The sequence below is a fragment of the Maniola jurtina genome, chromosome 20 (assembly GCF_905333055.1).
Source record: "Maniola jurtina chromosome 20, ilManJurt1.1, whole genome shotgun sequence".
In the NCBI taxonomy this organism is placed as follows: Eukaryota; Metazoa; Arthropoda; class Insecta; order Lepidoptera; family Nymphalidae; genus Maniola; species Maniola jurtina.
In genome coordinates, this window is record NC_060048.1 from 1210926 (window position 1) to 1232431 (window position 21506).

Sequence of the window (21506 nt, forward strand, 5' to 3'; positions counted from 1 at the left end):
GTAATGTATGGAACTGTATGAGACATGGCATACCGCTTGCGTGGCGTGAACGTTCACGTAGACGTAATGCGTGCGTGCGTTCTACGGATTCACGCGTGTAACTACGCGCGTGTCACGTGTACGTGCTTGGTGTGAATCGGCCTTTAATTTAAAATATGAGGTCGTAGCTTTAGTGAACAGATGACATTATACGAGTTGAAGGGAGTCACTGAATTTAGGTGGCTCAAGACTGCGCCAGTGGCCAAGAAACCTATTATTCGTCCTGCTGTGGACGTCTTTGGTTTTCTACGGAACTTATTTTAGACTCAATACTATTATCTCCCCCACATACTCATAGATCTCCTAAATAGTCGGGAATCGGGGTAGAAGCCGAGCGTTTGTTAGAAGATAAAACCGAATATATTCCCAGCGAACAGACGGGTACTGAGGGCTTTATTAAAAGGTTCGCGCTGATTTATTGGACCTTAGTGTTTCAATTAGACTGAACGATCGCAATACTTTTTCCTACGCTGAATATGAGTTTTTAAAAGTTGGAAAGATAGAATTTCCAATATTTTTACAATATGTTTCATACGCTTACTTCCTATTTTTAGGGTTCCGTAGTGTCAGGTTGTTGTTAAAACTTGATTTGATTCTTTAGAGATGATAATTTTTATTACCTATGTAAAACTGTTCTACCGAAATAAATATTATTGTCAATATTTTTATGTATTTGTATATATTATTATTTATTTATTGAAAATTGAACAACATAGGGTTGTAATGGAGTGGACCAACAAATTTCTGAAAAGCTGGCAACGCATTAGCGGTTCCTCTGGCGCTGCTTTTCATGGGCGGCGGTAATCACTTAACATCAGGTGACCCGCCTGTTCGTTTGCTGTTTGTTTCTTTTAATTATATAAATTTAACGATAAAGTAAATAAAGCTGAGTTTAAATTGTGACAAAAAAGACGCTGAACCAACTTCTGCTCCACCATAGGCATCGGACCTATAGGAACGAAAATGCATTATGTCTATTTCAAGAAAGCATACTTTAAATTTGACCTGGACAGGGTTGGGACATTTAAAGAAATTGCGACCACAATAATAATATTATTTCTCTCGGCCATAAATCTTTACGACAAGACATAAGGTGGTGGACAGGCTCTCAGCATGCGCATGAATAACTTTCTTCAGTGAAAACTTTTGCACGAATCTTTAGGCTACTTTGTAAAAATGTTTGGTTAGTAGTTTCTATCGCTCTTTTTTGAAGCGAACACTTTTTTCATTAACATTCCCGTGTGATTTGGATCTGAATGGAACGAAAATTGTTAACACTGAAAAACATCATCTCTACTTACTTTACTTTACCCCTTTATTGGCGTTATTTATATGTATACGGCTTTCTAGTGGTAGCCTCTGAGCTTAGCCGCTAACGGATTGACATATAGACGGACATGTCGAAATTAAAAGGGAAAGCTACGGAACCCTCTTCACAAGTCTCAACTCTACTCCGGAGGTAGGCGTCGGACCTACAATTGGAATGAAAATGCATTAAGTCTATTTCAAGAAAGCATACTTTAAATTTGAACTGGACGGGGTAGACATTTAAAGAAATTGCGACCACAATTTCTCTCGGCCATAAATCTTTACGACAAGACATAAGGTTGGGGACAGGCTCTCAGAATGCGCACGAATAACTTTGTTCAGTGAAACTTTAGTACGAATCTTTGGGCTTGTAAAAACATTTGGTTAGTCATTTTTAGGGTTCCGTACCCAAAGATTGCCAACAGGACCCTATTACTAAGCCTTCGCTGTTAGTCCGTCCGTCCATCGTCTGTCAACAGGTGGTATCTCATGAACCGTAATAGTACGTAATAGGTAGAGTTGAAATTTTCATAGAATGAGTATTTCTATTGCCAATATAACACAGATAAAAAATTGTCGCCATGCAAATTTTTTTTAGATAGTAATAAAGTACATAGTGTTATATCATAGTGTTATATATAGGTAGGTATCTTTAGTGTACGAGTCCTACTCACACTTGACCAGATTTTGCTTCCATCGCGGCCAATATTGCTTTATTGCCATCTCATTCCCCGTACACTACAGTGAATAAATCTATCCTTCTCACATTCTTGTTTCGTTATGGCTGTCAATAAAACATTATCACAAAAGGTGTAATTAATATCAGTTGGCTGCAATGTTGCATTATCTAGCTAATAAATATTGCAACTCCTGTCTATAAAATTATATGGGAGAGCATCAAAGCGTGCGGAGGCCGTGAAATTCGCGACTGAATAAGCTTATCAAACCAATTTTCCACTAATTAATTTTCGTGTACCTATACCTTATACCGTTGTAAGAGACGACAAAACCGCAGTATAGAGGAAAAGGTCTTCTGTTTTCACACTTATATTACACTAATCACACTAACATTATAAAGGCGAAAGTTTGTGTGTATGTGTGTATGTTTGTTACTCTTTCACCCAAAAACTACTGAACGGTTTCCTGGTCAGGTGCGAGTCGCACACGCACACCAAGGGTTCTGTGCCAACGCACAAAGTTATAATAAATGTACTTTTTAATTTTGTATGGCACTATGGCAGCCATTTTGAATTTATTAGTATATATTTGTTTTTATAACGGCAATGCGAAGACACAATCAGTGACAATTCTCTACTTTATGCCATGCAAATTTAAAAAAGCAAAAATTGTTATGGTGGTGCGGAACACTTCGTGTGCAAGTCCGTTTCGCACTTAACCGGTTTTTTATTCTTTTCAAACATTTACAAGTGGATCGCGACCATCTTCACAGCAGCTGTTCCAAAGAAACTCGTAATTAAATTTTCCACAGAGAGGCAGCGTCGATATCCGATTTCATAAGCTTTGAAGTAAATCATTATCAAACAATATTCACACCTTCATCGGACGAGATTCGCTGTCGCCCTCACTCTTGCACAGATCTGTGTACATCTATCCCCGTCGCTCGTATTGATAGAATGTTCTAGCACAGTTTATAAGTGAGTCAGTTAATACTTCTGCAGCGTCGAACGCGGTCGGATAAGGTCCAGGGAATAAATTATGGAAGTTACGTGATGGCTGATAGTACCAAAGAGTATGAAATGATTTAATTTCGCAGACAGTTTTTTTTATTCATGAATGAATGAATGAACATGCTTTTATTAGAAACCATAAAAATTTGTAAAGAGCAAAACAAAAATAAGGGCAGTACAATTTATCGCTACCTACCAAAGAAGAGTCCAGGCAACCACAAGTGTAAATTAAAAATTTATAACACCCCCGACAAGTGAAGGTTACAGTAACTAGAAAAGAGCTGATAACTTTCAAACGGCTGAACCGATTTTCTTGGATTATAGCTAAGAACACTCTCGATCAAGCCACCTTTCAAACAAAAAAAAAACTAAATCAAAATCGGTTCATCAGTTTAGGAGCTACGATGCCACAGACAGATACACAGATACACACGTCAAACTTATAACACGCTTCTTTTTGGATCGGGGTTTAAAAATGGTGCAAAAGACATAGCTATAGATATTAGAAATAGGTGTTGCAAGGAGATGATAATCATCTCAACCCATCGCCAGTCCACCTCTGAACATGGGTCTTTTTTCTGGACGAAATTTGTTTAGGTCATAGTCCACCACGTGGCTAAGTGTGTATTGTCAGACTTCACATACCTTTAGTAATAATATCTAAAGAATCTCTTCAATCATCAGAAATCTATCAACAAATCTCAGGCATGCTGGTTTCTCCATAATGTTTTTCAAGTGATATAAAGTAAATGAAAGTCAGCTTGTTAAGATGTTAAACATTGACGGAGAGCAAGTTAAAGTGTTGCATCTGTATTTAACTTAAAGAGTTGCGAAGTTGAACTGGCAATAAGCAGGGCATTGAATTAAAAAAACCGATAGACGTTGGCGTCCCAAAGTATGAGGTAGAATGGCTACCTCGCTTTGGAAAGTGCACTTTGGAAGCTTCCCCCAATAGGTGAATAGACGATATGAAATGAGTTGCAGGAACTCGCCTCAGGAAAGTGGGAAAATCGTTTGTGGGAATGAGTGTAATATTTTATAATAAAATTCCACAATCAATTTTAGACTTGCCTTTACACAAGTTTAAAAAATCTATTAAAAGTATGCTCCTGGAAAAAGCTTATTATACAATCGAAGATTATGTAAATGACAAAAAAGCTTGGATTTGATTCGCTCCAGCAATATACGGCGTTGCAATTGCTTGTATACAGTATGGCATATTATTGTAAATTGTACATTTGAAAAGAGCAACCGCCGAGTTTCTTGCTGGTTCTTCTCGGTAGGAACAGCATTCCGAACCAGTGGTAGATTATTTTGACGATTCAAAAGCACTTGTAAAAGTTTAATTGAATAAAAATAATTTGAATTTGAATTTGAATTTGAATTCGTGCAGCCAAAGGGGCCTATGTCCAGCAATGGACGTCTATCGGTTGATAATGATGATGATGATCTGTATTTGGTTTCCAATGTGGATATTAATTCACGACTTTTTCTGTCTACAACGTACAAAATATTTTAAGAAATACCGTCCGACGAAGCCGGCCGATAGTCAGTTAGGCATAAACGGAGAGGAAACAAGTGTGTCGCATCTGTGTTTGTGTTAGTTTGCGTTAATGAGATTAAAGGCGAGTGAGGTGGTTTGCTGATGTGGGTATTAATACGCAACTAACGGAGTATTGGGTACACAAGTAATAGGCGTGTGACTATGCATTAATAACATAATGTTGTTTTTTTTTCTGCCCTAAAGCTCCATTATAATATAATGGCAGCTTTATTGCTACTATAAGTAATATTATTCTAGCTTAAACTTCTACTTATGATTAATTTCTAAATCTTATTTACAGTCCAATAAGCTATTGCTGCTACAATTATTACAATAAAAATTAAAAATGTTTTCGATTTTATTCAAGTACTAACTTCGTCCGAGTAGACTACACAAATTCGAAACCCCTATTTTATCCCCTTAGGGTTGAATTTTCGAAAATCCTTTCTTAGTCATAATAACTGTGTGCCGACTAATCAATCAACGCGCAGCCCAAACTACTGGACGGATCGGACTGGGCATGCAGATATGACGAAGACATCCGCTAAAAGGAATTTTGAAAAATAGGGATTGTTTGTAGTTCACGTGGACGAAGTCGCGGGCAAAACCTATTCTTATATAAAAAAAAATAGGTTTTCCCTATTTCCCTTGGTCACGCCATAACTGGGACCAAATTGGATAATTCTTTTTTTGTTGTATGTGTAATAATCGAATTTGTTTATTTGAAAGGTTTTTGTTGGAAAACCATGAGAAAAGACAGTTCCCGCAGGACGTAGAGGACGAAGACGTGCATATATAAAATTATCATCAGTAATATAAATATTATTATGTAATATAATATTATTATGTAACAATATTATTATGTTATACGTGTAAGTGAGTACCTACCCAGTTTAATAACAGCCACGTAGATACTCACGTAATCTCTACGTTTGGTAGAGATTTAACCAAATTAAACTAAATTAGATCATTTTATTTCAGGCGGCAAATTGCTTGGTTGGTAAATAAGCAGATTATTCCGTAGGAAGCTTTTGTTTATGTTTTTATTTTCGTTTGACGTGGTTATTTGTATGGGATTAGTTACAGATCTGGAAAGTGACTGGCTACTTTTATCCCGGAAAATCAAAGAGCTCCCACGGGATTTTTAAAAACTTATATCCACGCGGATGAAGTCGCGGGCATCGGCTAGTAAAATATGATAGATATAATATAATATTATATATATATATTTTTTTGTTGTCATAAAGCTGCATTATATCATGGTATCCTTATTGCTACTACCATCTAGCCTATTGGAACTAATATTATTCTAGCTTTAACTTCTACTTATGATTTATTTCTAAGTCTAATTTACTGTCCAATAACTGTCCTTAGTTTATTAACCCCCGACCCAAAAAGAAGGGTGTTATAAGTTTGACGTATGTATCTGTGTATCTGTCTGTGGCATCGTAGCTGAGTGTTCTTATCGGAGTGTTCTTAGCTATAATCCAAGAAAATCAGTTCAGCCGTTTGAAAGTTATCAGCTCTTTTCTAGTTTTCTTATCGAGGTTTTTGTGTCGGGGGGTTTTAAATTTAGAGTTATTCTAATATATGTTCTTACAGTTTACTATGTTACTGTGATCTAGATAGATATATAATATGATATATTTGCAAAATAAATAATAACAGATGTTTCTAAACCTAAATTGATTTTATTATTTTATAAACCGATAAAACCAACATTAACAATAACACGGAATCGTTAAAACAACACTCATGTCCATATTTAATAGCCCTTTAAAAGATCCACCAGTGGAAACTCGATCGCTGCCAATTTCCAATTTCACTCGCTGTAATATCGGACGCGATTACAATTGTAATCGGGATCGAATTTACAATTAAGGTAACCCATAGTTATAAATGAATATCAAGTACATTGAAGAGCTATATTTATAATAATTTGCATTGTAAAATACGATTTCTTGTAAGTCATCATCTTCATTATTAACAGGGCTCTCTCCGTCACTCGTTTCCACTCGTTTCATACAATCGTAGTTCCAATTTCATTTGAATATTAAGCAACCAAAGTCCATGAAATTTTGCAGACATATTCTAGAAACTAATATCTGTGTCTGTGGTGTTTTAGATTTTTCTAAAAATTTGTAGTTTTAAAATTACAGGGGCTCAAAGATTTGTATTTAAATTTTTAAGACCGCGTAACTTTGAAACCGAATATTTTAACAGAAATCTGGAAAACCACAGACATAAATATTAGTTTCTAGAATATGTCTGCAAAATTTTATGTACTTTGGTTGCTTAATATTCAAATGAAATTGGAACTACGATTGTATGAAACGAGTGACGGAGAGAGCCCTCTTAATTAATCTAACAATAAACTATAAGGAGTATAAGGGTCCCTTATTTCCTTCTAAGGTACAGAACCCCCAAACTCATTACTTTTGCCATAAAGGTAGGTTAAACCAATCGATCCCGATTGCCGAATTCCCAATAGCACTTAGTATACATGAAACTTCGGCCTGATAAAATGATCGTTAAATTTTTCCCGGCCGCGCGATGCGAGAGGTAATTTCCTGTTGAGGGCAGTTGAGAGTTAGCTCTATTAAAATGACCGCTTGTTACACCGAAGTGCAGCGTGTATGTTGATTCGATCGATATGCGAAAACCCGCATCAATCATTATTACAATCGCAATTGTAGTGATTGACGGAATGTATCGTATTCTTGTTGCAACAATACATTGTAGCCAATAATGAGCGAGCGTCAACCAATCAGAGGTGATTGCGATTGTAGTATTACATACTAGCTGCCAATTGAGCCGCTGCGCGCTAGGTCAGCTCTAGCCAACGTAGCGCCCTGCGCTTCTACTAGGGATAGTAGAAGCGTAATTAAAGTGAAATACAGTTATATTTTCACCAGTGATCTTAAATTCGGGCGCAATGGTGCAATTATATAAGTGATGTTTAGAAGCAATAGCCCGTTTACTTCGCTCGCAGTACGGCCTCTGTGGACCCGCAGAGTAGACGAGTAAAAAGTATTTTTAGGAAGGAAGGACCTTTAAAAAATATTCATCCACAAGTTTTTTATCAGCTTTAATTTGGTCCTTAACGCAAACTATTAAGTTCCAATTTTTATTAGTCAAATTGGTACATTTTTGGTTATTTAGATCATGATTTGTTACGCATTGGTGTGACTGTCGTCGAATATGATATCAGCAGCGAAAAATGCGTTAGGATCAGGATTCAGGATACTCATGTTATGTAACTACCGCTCTCGCATCCGTATCCCACATTATATCCCTCATCTTACTACCACATTTACTGTAGTACGCATGTTAGCATGTAAATAACATGCTGCGAACTTTTTGACGTGACAACGTCTTATAATTCGATAGAGCCGGCTGCACGCACGAAAAAACATGACTCATGCGGCGTTACCTCGCTCTGAGGCGTTCCATGTAAGGCTTGAAGTGCAAGCGAGAGCGCGGAACGAGCGACAAAGAAGCACAATCGGCCTTTGTTGTCACGTTCAACTATCGTCAGTAAACCGACTTCGCAGACAACCAATTTTTTTTTTTATGAGCTTTGAAATGTCTTCTTGTCCAAAATTCTTCACGATGGAAATATTATGTTCTACCCAGTAATGGGTTAACACCTTTAAGGGTTCAACTTCCAAAAATTCGTCCTTAGTTTATAAAAGGAACCTACTGGTTGTGCGTTGATGTTTTATCAGTCAGTCTGGACTTTGAATTTCATATATAGATAATTACCTATATTATGTGCAAAAGAGACATTTTGGGACGCGACGAAAATAATGTCATCACATCACGTATACGTGAAACGAGATAAACATAAGTAAAATTATTTTGTTTCTGCGCGGAAATTTATTATTGCCTGCGCTGCTTAGATAAAGCATGTCACGTCCATGACAACTGACAAGATACGTATAAGTTCGCGACAGGTCGAGATGGCCATCGGGATATGAAGCGGGTATGCATAAAAATAAATAAAAATCTGTTTTAGAATCTACAGGTTAAGACCTTTCATAATAATATGATACCCCATTTGATTTTGACTTTGAGTAAAGTAAGTAATCTTACTTTGAAAGTTGAATTTTTTTTTTATGTAACCACAAATCCACGGTTTTCAGATTTTCCCCCTTACGTATACTATAATATACTATATGTAATATGTATACTATATACTATAAGACCTACCTACCTGCCAAATTTCATGATTCTGGGTCAACGGGAAGTACTATATAGGTTTCTTGACCGATACGCGGATAGACAGACAACGAAGTGATCCTATAAGGGTTCCTTTTTCCCTTTTGAGGTACGGGACCCCAAAAATATCAGTGTCCTTTTTAAAGCATCTGAAAAGTTTGGAAATCTCATGGCCATGCATTTAAAAATCTATTGGAGAATAAGAGGATTTCCCGTTTAAAGAAAGCCGGGCTATGTAGGAATTCATCCAGTAACTCTGGCTATGCTGCTAAATTAAAAAGGCGGATTTCTTCCCTTATCTCAGTAGTAAATCCGGCAAATTTGCGATCCCTGCTTTATCTTGACGTAACTACATTGCCCTATTTATAAACGTTTCAAGAGAACAATGGATTTAAAGACTTCATTGGGTTTTATTCTTTCAAAGAAATAAAAAGACTTTTATGTTATAAGCTTAAGCGATTTAAGAACGCTGACCCAAAATTGAATATAGAGTTTTAGAAATTCCATTAAATTATTTTTTAGGGGAGATACATGAAAAAAGAGCCGGAATATTTTTCTAACTTAGAACTCGTTGAATAGGTAGTATATTTATATTTTTATAGTATATTTTTTATATTCATTTTAGGGTTCCGTACTCTAGGAATCCAACGGGACCCGATTACAAAGCCTCCGCTGTCCATTTGACCGTCCATCCATCCGTCTATCTGTGATCGGGCTATTTCTTTTGAACCACAATATAGCTAGAGAGTTGATATTTTCACAGAATGTGTATTTCTATTACCGCTATAATAACAAATAATAAAAATTTAAAAAGGGCTACCATGAAAATTAAAATAAAATAAAACCGACTAATACTTGACCGATTTTTTATCTATTAGGTAAGTAATCTTATTTCTATTTATCAAGTAAGCAGCAAAAAATATTATTAAATAAAATCCCCGAGCGCGCGATAAAAGCTCAAAACAAAAAAACTAATTCAAAGAACCAAAAGCAATTAGTTTGCTGTAACCCGCTGAAATAGACAAAATATATTATGTGGTACAACACGTAGCACATGATATACCGCCCGCCTTCTTACTTCAAACAAGCACCAATCAAGCATCAATCAAGCAATACGCACCCACCTGGTCGCTTTTACGGTATCCGCAAAGTAACGCCTGCATCAACAGGTACAAAATTTTAATTCTTACGTCTTGTAACATACCCCTTTATTCCGACAGAGCCCGAGGCACGGCTGGCCAGTAGTAATACCTACCTAGTTTATTTGCGTTTTATAGAAGCAGGTATCGAAAACCACCACCGCCCCCGGTCATAAATTGCACGGAATTGGCAAAGAATTGAAATTCTATTTTCCAACTCGGTTGCGAAATAATAAAAAAATACACGTTTTTAGGGTTCCGTAGTCAACAAGGAACCATTATAGTTTCCATTGTATAAAAGGTATTAGAAAACTGTAATTTGTCATGGGCTTTTAATTCCATTATAAGTTAGCTCTTGCCTGTAATTTCAAGAGGTGATAAGTGATGATGCAGTCAGTATAGTACAGATAAATACATAGAAACGGGCTAACTTGAAACATGTAGGTATGGCAGTTTTATTAAGCCCTTATCGGTTTCTACACGTTTCTAGATGAAGTTTTAATTCGTTAAAACGGCTCGACAACCTCAAAGTCAAAGTCAAGTAATTTTATTCAAAATAGGTATATTTACTACGCGACAGGTTGACATGGCAATCGCGTGGTATGAGGGGGGCTGTGCGGATGTGCGAGACGTCCCCACCACGATTGCCTTGTCGACTGAACGAGATCTAGTGAGTAGTTTTTTTAATAAGTCATAAAAAATTAAAATGTGTTTAAATCTTCAAAGTAAGATAACTATACCAAATGGGGCATCATATGAAAGGGCTTTACCTGTATATTCTAAAACAGATTTTTATTTATTTTTACGCATGATAGTTTTTGACTTATGGTGCAAAATGTCGGAAAATTACCCGAGTACGGAACCCTCAGTGCGCGAGTCTGACTCGCACTTGGCCGGTTTTTGATATCAATTGTTGGACTTGTAAGATAATGATGTAATGGTAATAATTAATTACGTATGCAACCTTACGAGGGTTCCAATAGTTAATAAATATATCTTTTTGGACCATGTAAAATGATCAAAAAAAGCAATTACGGAACCTTACAATGCGCAAAGCCCGACACACACTTGACTGGTTTGTATAGTTACTACTGTTTTTCTTGAATACACGCAACAAAGTGTTATTTTTATGCCTTTGTTTTTTTATTAAATGGGAGTGTTTTTCAAAATATTGTTTGTTTATTTTATGGTTCCTTTTTAAAATTGAAAATCCATACTACATATTATTATAAATGCGAAAGTGTGTCTGTCTGTCTGTCTGCTACGTTTTCACGGCCCAACCGCTAAACCGATTTTTACAGACTTGGGATACATCCCAACTTGGGAAAAACATAGGCTACTTTTTATCCCGGAAAATCAAAGAGTTCCTACGGGATAAGAAACCGATATCCACGCGGGTGAAGCCGCGGGCATTCTCTATAGTGTTACAATAAAACTTAAAGATCGCCTTATTTAATGACTGTAGGTATAAATCATGCCCGCGTGGAATGGTACCTCGTAAAACTGTGATGGTACTAAGAACACTGGCTGTATATCCGCGCTGGACAGCTAGGTTGATTCTTTGCGCAAAAAATGAGCCAGCCCTTCTGTTACCGTCTGTAAAACATAAAAACTTTTCGAAGCAATTTGTGCAAGTTTTCATAAATAACAATTTTTCGTTGTTCTTTTAATTTAATTCAATATTAATTTAATTTTTCTAAAGATTTTTGTCTTTGGTCCGGTATCCTAATTTTAACAAATTACGCTCAACTTCAATTAATGTTCAAAACAAGAAAGTTATATTAACAATATTAATAAAAAGACAATATCAGAAAAGTATTACTTTTGAAACCTTAAAGAACCATTAAGGCGTCGTTCTCGAGGGTTAATGGTTTATAAAACTGTCAAGGTTAACGATTATCGTCACGTTATCCGCTATGATGGTAATCGGGTTTGTCAAGTCTTCTTCAGCGGGTGAAAAATGGATGTTAGGGTAGTTATTGACATTACACGGAATAGCGATTACCTAGAATCACTCCGTTGGTATATTCAGAGGATCTCTAGTTGTAAATTTTCGTACAAGTGTAAATTTAAAATTTATATAAAGCCCCGATAAGTTCAGGTTACAGTAACTCGAAAAGAGCTGATAACTTTCAAACGGCTGAACCGATTTTCTTGGATTATAGCTAAGACCACTCTCGATCAAGCCACCTTTCAAACAAAAAAAACTAAATTAAAATCGGTTCAGTAGTTTAGGAGCTACGATGCCACAGACAGATACACATGTCAAACTACAGATACACACGTCAAACTTATAACACCCCTCTTTTTGGGTCGGGGGTTAAAAAGCGATAATGAAAGGAGACCTACTTTTGTTATGTAGCTACTAGCCATGTATAATAGCAAGTAGTTAGTTCCTGCACTCCCCGTTACCACATCTGATCAGTATCTCTGGAAGCGAGCCAAGCGTGAACAGTGGCTACCCTCTACTACTGGGAGACCTAGTTTTTTGTTTTCAGCAAATACCCTGATATTTATATTTCAGGGCCCTTGAGTGTCGAATAATATATTAATAATAATATTTGCTAAATTTTCTTTTAACCTTTCAAAGATTTTTTTTAAAGAATTTTTAGCCTGAAATTCCAGACCCCCTCCTTACCTTACCTTAGAAGAATATTAGCCATGCTAATCATGACTAATACTCCCCTTTCCCCTCCAATTAAACGTAAAGCGTACCAGGAGGTATGACAATAGTGCAACGGGTGGACTTTGAACCGCCGACCTTTCGGAATTTAGTCCGCTCCTCAACCGTTGAGCTATCGAGGCTTTTAAACCTACCTAGTACCTATGGACCTATCTAACAACTAGGCTATTTATATATATTATACCTTAATATCATTATAATAGGAACATACATAATAGGAAACTTCAGGTCGAGGGTATAGTTTTTTAGACAAGCTCGAACTCGAGCTCAGCCCGCGTGCACTGAAGCAGGCTTTGTTATGTACTAGTTGATGCCCGCGACTTTGTCCGCGTGGATATACGTTTTTAAAAGTTCCGTGGGAACTCTGACTTTCTAGGATAAAAAGTAGCCTATACCACTCCCCAGGTCTTTAAATATACCCATGCTAAAAACACGTCAATCTGTTGCTCTGATATGACGTGATTAAAGGACAAACCAACCCATGATCCAAATGATCCCACACAAATGGAGTGTCATTATTAATATTTGCACTCAGACATCTAAATCAACTAAATTATGTAGTGGGGTGCGTTATTTCGGCTTGGACAAGCTATACCTATGTTTTGGCCCGTCCCAGGAATCGAATCTTGGACATTGTCAACTGTAATCGAACATGCCAACCACTAGACCAAGGAGTCAGACGTAATATAATAATATAATAGAGTGCCAAATAGTTCACTACCCCAAAACCGGCCAAAATTTCTGACCACAATAAGTCCGAGCTTGGCGCGCCGCCAGCGATGGGGTATAAGATATGGGAACACGGAATCTTTGTAAACGAACCCCTGAAATGGGGAGTACTTAACTGTATTATGGTCTACTAGCTAATGCCCGTGACTTCGTCTTAGATTTAGGTATTTAAAAATCTCGCGGGAACTCTTTAATTTTTCGGGATAAAAAGAAGCAATTGGCCAGGTCCAGGTCTTTAACTATACCCATGCAAAAAATCACGTCAATCCGTTGCGACGTGATTGAAGGACAAACCAGTACCTAAAACCAACAAACAAGCAAACTGTCGCATTTCAAATATGGGTAGTGATTATTATTATTGCTCGTGAATTCGTCCGCATCTCATTGGTATGGCACAACTTACAAAAATAAAAGTTTTTTTAAAAATTCAGATACAAGTTAGCCCTTGACTGCAATCTCACATGGTGGTAAGTGACGATGATGCAGTCTAAGATGAAAGCGGGCTAACCGGGAATGGGTATGGCAGTTTCTAATAAACCCATACGCTAACGCTAAACGCTTGGCGGCACGGCTTTGCCGGTAGAGTGGTAACTAGCCACGGCCGAAGTCTCCCACCAGAGTAGACCAGTGATTTAAAAATTATAAAATTTCAAACCCTGCCGGGAATCGAACCCGGAACCTCCCACGATCTTAAAACTGCGCCAGGGAGGTCGTCGTCTTTCCTCTTTCTTTCAATCTAATCACACAGCGTTTTAGGACACCTCTTGGAATCAGAATAAGTAATCAAAAGGCAATAATATCTTTCAATACCTACCGATTCTTTCGAAAAAGTTGGAATATTCAGGACAAGAACAAAGGCAGGGCATTAATTGAAATTTCAATTAAAACCGATCAAGACCGAGTCAGACTTGTACACGAAGGGTTCTGTACCATAATACAAGAAATACTTAAACGGGCAGACGGATGGATAGACGGACGAATGGACGGACGAACGGACGGACGGGTGGGTAGACGGACGGACAACGGAGGCCTAGGCCGATAAGTTACAGTTTTATTTAACCCAATTGCCATCCGTCGGGTACGGAGCTCTAAAAAGGACCTCTTAATTTGCGACGATCAACTTCTATTTAATTTTTTTTCGTCGTTTGAATTGCAAAGTGAACGAAATATTCGATGCAGAGAAAATTAATGCCCTTTGTGGTTTTTTTATTTAAAGGTTAGCCTTCTTTGCGACTTTTTTTGATTAAACGCCATCAAAAGCATTTTTTTTTAGAATTTGCACTTGAATAAAGTTTTACCTATGAGCTACTAGAAAGAAATCGGTCAAGTGTGAGTCCGACTTGCACAAGAAGGATTCCGTACCATAGTACTATGGTTTGTGATCTAATTTCTAACCACAATTTTTTCTTTATATTCGTTCGTCAACCTCTAGCGCCAGTCAGATGTTTTATTTGCAATGTATTGCAGACTTTTAAAAATACAGGATTTTTTAATTTTTTTCATAGTTTTTTATAGTATCTTATTAGTTATAATCATCAGTACTATCACCTGTCTTCATTTTTTGCTAGCGTTTTGGTTACAACGTGTATGCATAGAATCAGCCCGTCTGGGTTTAGAACTTTAGATCTGGAAAAGATGATCTTATTTAAAGCATTTAGATGTAGGTCTGTAATATTATTTTATCTGTATGTTAACACCTACGCCACCCTGTCACGTGGCGTACGAGTATATCCCGTCGTTTTGAAATGTGTCACGGAGGAATAATGGATGTCGGCCTCACGTTGTGATGATTAATGTTATCATTTCAAAATTATATGACGACTCTAATCGCCTGTAGCACAGTGGTGTACTGGCATTAAAGTCCTGGATTCTAATTGTCTTCTTGTTCGATGTCAAAATAGATCTTGATCTCTAGCGTTCCAGTACGATAACGCGCAGAAATCGATAGGTAAGGGGTATAGGTTTAGAAAGATAAGTAGGTATGTGTAGAGTCACGTAATTAGTCGGAATATGCCCGACTAGTTTCAGATCCATCCGGGGTTCTTTTATACATATAACCATGTTTCTAAGTCCCATTGTAAAGAAAATTTTCAAAAATCCCACTCAAGCGGAGCCAGGGCGGCTCGGTAGACATACCTACTTTATATTATAAAGAGGTAAAGTTTGTAAGTTTGTTTGCAGGGGGTAAGCTCTGGAACTGCTGAACCGATTTTGAAAATTCTTTCACTAGTAGAAAGCTACATTATTTCTGAGTGCCATAGGATATTTTTTTTTCAAAAACTTCCTATGAAAATTGTAAATACTAAATAGCTACCCGTGCGAAGCCGGGGCGTCTCGGCTAGTCTGACATAAAGAAAATAAGCTATCAAAAATGTCCTTCTAAGAAATAGTTACAATAGTTCAGCACAAGACCAAGTTTGGAATTGAGGCGGAATTTCCCCGGTCTCATAAATCAGAAACTTCGGGACAGCCTTAAGTCTGGCTTTTGCGTCAACTTCGACGGTTTTTTATTATTGAACGGCTCTGATTTAAATACATAGACATCATACCCCGTTCACGACAGTTAGAAAGCTTGTGACAAAACTTCGAGGCTTCACCAATACTGGCGGCGTCAAATGTTGTCTACATTTGACGCTAGGTAGGCTATGAAACAACTACAATATCTTTTGTTGTAATACTGTCCAGAAATGAAACTTCATACTTACTTTTCTGGACAGTTGCAATACCTACTGTCCAGAAATGAAACATACTTTTATGGATCTATCAAAACTTAGCATTCTTGTTATACTACCTTAACACAATCCAATGCCAATAACCATTTGCCCTATCTTGTAGTTTTAGTGATTTAGTATTTTTCAAACCCGCATTGTATATAGCGTGCGTTCGGGTCAATACCCCACCTTCGACGCGGCATTGATTTCGAGTGACCTATTTACGGAACGTTCGTTGATCTCTAGCGTCAGTCAGATGTTTTATTGTAAACTTTTAAAAATACAGGATAAAACAAAGTAGTTTTTTTATGGTATCTTATCAGTAATCATCAGTACTATCACCTGTCTTCGTTTTTGCTAGTGTTCTGGTTACACCCTGCATAAGTGTTGTTAATCCTTTATCATTCAAGTCAAATAGAACATGAAGCTTCAAGGCATATCACATCATCACGACGGCGAGATAACAAGACACGTAATTAATTGTAGGGGTGCTCACAATAAATCAGGGGCGGTTGGGCAAAAGGGGTAGATTATACGGGCCGATATAACCGTGTTGAATGTCTAAGCTGAGGACACAACGACTGAAGATAATTTTTTTACGGTTCCGTACCTCAAAAGGAAATAAAAAAAAGTTGAAAAAACTATAACCCGACTACTGAAAAAATGAGACAACTTGAACCCGACTTGGTACAAGTAAAATAAACTAAAAAGAAAGAAACAAGATTGTGCTTAGTGCTATCATCGTCTTGATTGAGATTCAATACAAAGGCCGTGGTCGTGCGTGCCTTTAGGGTACTTCCCGTTGATATAGGATAATGAAATGTCTCTAGTTTAATTGTTATATAGCCATTTTCATCGTAAAATGAGTCGGAAAAAAGTTATCGTCAAAAACTGTTTTTGGACGTCATTTTTCCAAGATGGCGGAGCGAGCGGCAAAGATACGAGGTGGCAAAATGAAAATTCGGAAAGAGCACATCGAAATCTATAAAACCACCAATTTGCAAAACTCCCGGAAAACTTTCCTGATAAGCTCCTTTTTGAGCACGAAATTACTGGTCTAGAGATGGTTTTGACACGAAAGTGCCCGTTTACCTTTTTCGATGTTTTTGTGTGTACCAAGCCTTATGATACCTCGAAGGTAAATAGTCTCGAAGGTAGGTAAAATTGTGAGCGAGGCAAATAGTTGGATATTTGTTATCCCAAGGCCGTTAATATCCCGGTATGTACTAAGTGCCCTACTTTCATTCGTAATAATACCATCTTATTCTATGGTAATACTATTTGATCTATGTGGTTCATATTCTCATATAATTCAGAGGCTTAGGTACCTGAGTTTTATGTAGTCGTATTTTATTTTTAACCGACTTCAAAAAGAAGGTTACGTATTTGACCCGTAGATTATGTAGGTAGAGCCGCGATTATCTCTAAGACTAATGAACCGATATTGACAATTTTTAGGGTTCCCTTTCTCCAGGGAAAAAGGAAACCTTACGGTATTACTTCGTTGTCTGCTTGACTGTCGTGTCAAGTCCCGTCATGGGAATCAAAACCCTCGGAGGTTTTGATTCCCTTTAATACCGTTGACCTCAAATCATGAAAGTCAGGCAGCAATGACTTATAGCACAAGTAGGTAAAAGAAAAATCTATGTAGGTAAAACATTTAAATTGTGGCCATTTTGAAATTCTTATTAACTTATGTACTTACGAGTACTTACGGTCGTATTCACAATCGTTACTATGAGGTCTCACAGTAAGCTCGAACGCATAGTGTAAATTCCACCAATCAGATCATTGTAAATTGACGTGATACAGTCATCTGATTGGTGGAACGGACACTGTGCGTTCGAGCTCGCTATGAGACCTCATAGTAACGTTTGTGAATACGGGTGTTAGTTACTTTTACTTACCTATTTGTTGCTATAGCGGCAACAGAAATACACGCAATAGAATTTCAATTCTCTACCTATTCATGCAGAGCTTAGACGGACAGCCGATGGATGCTTAGTAATCCAGGATGTCAAGGGTAAAAAAGATTTTCACATTATGAGATTTAAAAAATCGAGCCAATCGTAGGGTAAAAATGTGCAAATCTTCGTTTGGGAATCGACAAGCAAAGTCCATTTGCGAGTATGGGCAAAGTTTAGCGATTAAGGTCACCAGTCACAAGTCGATAGTCCATCTGTTGCGTGATGAATTGTACTCAAACTGTTCGACTTTCTGAATCGAATAGACAATGTTAATACTGAAATTCATAGTTAACATTATTTAGGGTACCATTCAGATGACATGTGTCGTATTTCAACCAATGCGTTGTATATTTGAAGCCCCTTTTTTTCGTGAGGAAAATCTCTAGCGTCAGTCAGATGTTTTATTTGCAATACTTTGCAAAGTTTTAAAAATACAGGACTTTAAAATCAATTTTTCGTATTTTTTTGTAGTGTCTTATCTTTAATCATCATCAGTAGGTACTATGACACCTTCGCCTTGGACCACTGTCTTCGTTTTTAATAGCGTTCTAATAATATGTACATGTGAAAAAGAAATAAATATGTTACATACTTACCTATGCATCTAAAGTAAAGACTTAAATTTGAAATATTTTATCAATATTATAGAAAAAGTCTTTTTGAAACTAATCTCCAGCTTTTCGAAACTTACCTTCTCCGAACACTGCGCCTGATAGTCATGATTAAAACGAAGTTATTTCCCAAACAGAACTGTGCGAATTCAATTAAATAAACAAATTGCTTCCCCCCAGGCCATTTGACTTGTGTTTGTAAATTGTAATTATTATTTGGGCCCAATCGTCAAATTGAACTTTGCGTAAAATTAATTTGTTTCATACAAACTATTTTGTTAACAAGATAAACTTTTAGGCCTGATTTAGTTTACCGTGCGTATAGACTAGTCCCATGACGTAGGCTATGCAATTGATACCTACCTATTATAAATTGTATGTGAAAGTGTGTCTGTCTGTCTGTTATCTTTTTTGCCACATCTAGATGTTTAAGAGATTTTGAAAAAAAATGGCACATAGATACGGTAGCCTTCATACTGAAGACGGGCATAGGCTAATCATGGACATCTCAAAAAATATAAGATTTTGCAGCGGAGCATTAGGCTATAGTCCACCGCGCTGTCCAAGTGAGGATCGGCAGACATTACACACCTTTGAGAACATTATGGGGAATTCTCAGGCATGCAGGTTCATTATCCTTCTTAAAACGCGCCTAGTTCCGAAAAATTAGTAGCCAGGATTGAACCACAGATCCCCCAAACAGGAGACTTAACCAAAAGGCTATCACCGCTTTTTTAATCTTTGAATATGTTTAATAATAATTTATGCTCACACTTCACATGCATAACATAATAAACTTTATAAAACTCAATTTCACCGCGCATACAGAACAAGAGCCATAAAGGTGTGTAAAGATTAAATTTTCACGCATACCTAACGTTGGAGAAAAAGTTATCGCCCCTAAGTGCGCGTTCTTTGTCCCGGACTTAATAAATGTTCGCCATACACCTCGGAGTAAAAGGGAACATAAATAAACACTTTATTTTTTAAGTTTACCCATAAAGGATCACTCAATATGTTCAGGTTCAAAGGTTTTTTTTTTAGAGCTCCGAAGGGTGCCAATGGGACCCTGTTACTAAGCCTACGCTGTCCGCCTGTCCATCTGTCTGTCTGTCTGTCTGTCTGCCTGTCCGTCGTGTCTGTCAAGAAACCTATAGGGTACTTCCCGTTGACCTAGAATCATGAAATTGGGCAGGTAGGTAGGTCTTATAGCACAAGTACAGAAATAAATATGAAAACCGCGAATTTGTGGTCACATCATTTAAAAAAAAATTAAAATATGTTTCAATTTTCAAAGTAAGATACCAAGTGGGGTATCATATGAAAGAACTTTACCTGTACATTCTAAACCGGATTTTTATTTATTATTATGCATAATAGTTTTTGATTTATCGTGGAAAATGTTGGAAAAAAGACCCGAGTACGGAACCCTCAGTGCGCGAGTCTGACTCGCACTTGCCCGGTTTTTGGTTAGCTTTTCAATTACGCCGCAAAAACCTGGGGAGTGATGCATAAGCTATTTTGATCGCGGAAAATCAAAGAGTTCCCACGGGATTTTTAAAAATGTAAATCCTCGCGGACGAAGACTGGGTATATATAGTTGATACATAATATCGTTAACTAAGTAGGTAGGTCTACTATAAGACATTGTGGATAGGGACTTTCCAAAACAGGGCAACAAAGATTTCAGGTTAATATGATTTTCCTTACTTTGATGTATTTTATAGACATACCTTTTAGTGCTAGACGTTTGAATAGGTTGTTCATCGTTATAATTTATTGAAGGTTGTATTGAAGTATTCAAGAAGGGCTGATTGAGGTCATACAGAATATATTGTGAGGATAATAAATAGTATTATACCTACTTGATATTGTATTTTTCATGCCCTCAGAAGCACCTGTTCGTGTACATAATGAATTGTGTATTTTGTTGGATAAAACTATATTATAGATACTTATAATAAACCTGTAATAAAATATATAGGGGAAATCCGGGAAACTTGCCCAGATAGGAGAGTTGAACCACCTTTAACAACCCAAACTTAAATTTCTTAGTTATTAAAACCCTTGAAACTCAGATTCTTGTCAGAATAGTTTGAATAGAAGTAGCTCGAAGTTTCAAAGGAATTCGTAACCGGAAGTTTAGTTGTCGAAATGTTTAATTTTGTTAACAAAATATTTGAAAATTATGTTGACTACTGAGGAATATTTAAGATAAAGTATGTCAAAATTTTACATACTTACCTTTGTTTTTTTTAAATAATGACTTCATTTTGTGATATTTAAGGTAGTAAATTTGTGATTTAAGCTTTAAATTTTTTTTTCCTCTCTAAAAACAGTGGGCACCTCTCCACCGACCTCCGTTCAAATGTCCCTGATGGTGGGATGAGTTGACTCGTATCTCATTTCTTGTCAAAATCTGTATACAATTTTACAGTATTATTATATTGAAAAAGTAATAATGTAAAAGTGGGCCTAAATTAAACCCTAACACTTTAAATTACTTTTTAATCTCTACAACCTATTTATAAGATTAATAAAATATGACATTTTAAGGACTTCGTCTGCGTTGGTGTTGGCTGGCGGGCGTTCTCTGCCTTTTTGGAGTGTTTTTTTTTGTTAAAACTGACTGGAAAGCACTCTAAGGGGGTGCCGTGCGTATGTCGGCGAGCGCCGGCACAGACGGGGTCCATACTTGTATAGTTTTCCTAACTTGTTACAAATAACTACAAACTTGACATTGGCTAATATTTGTAAAGCCAGACGAGAGAGCAAAAAAAAGACATTTTAAATAAAAAGTGGTCCAAGTCTCCCGGAATTCCCCTAAATATAAAAAGAGATATATTATTACCGTTTTATGACAGTAA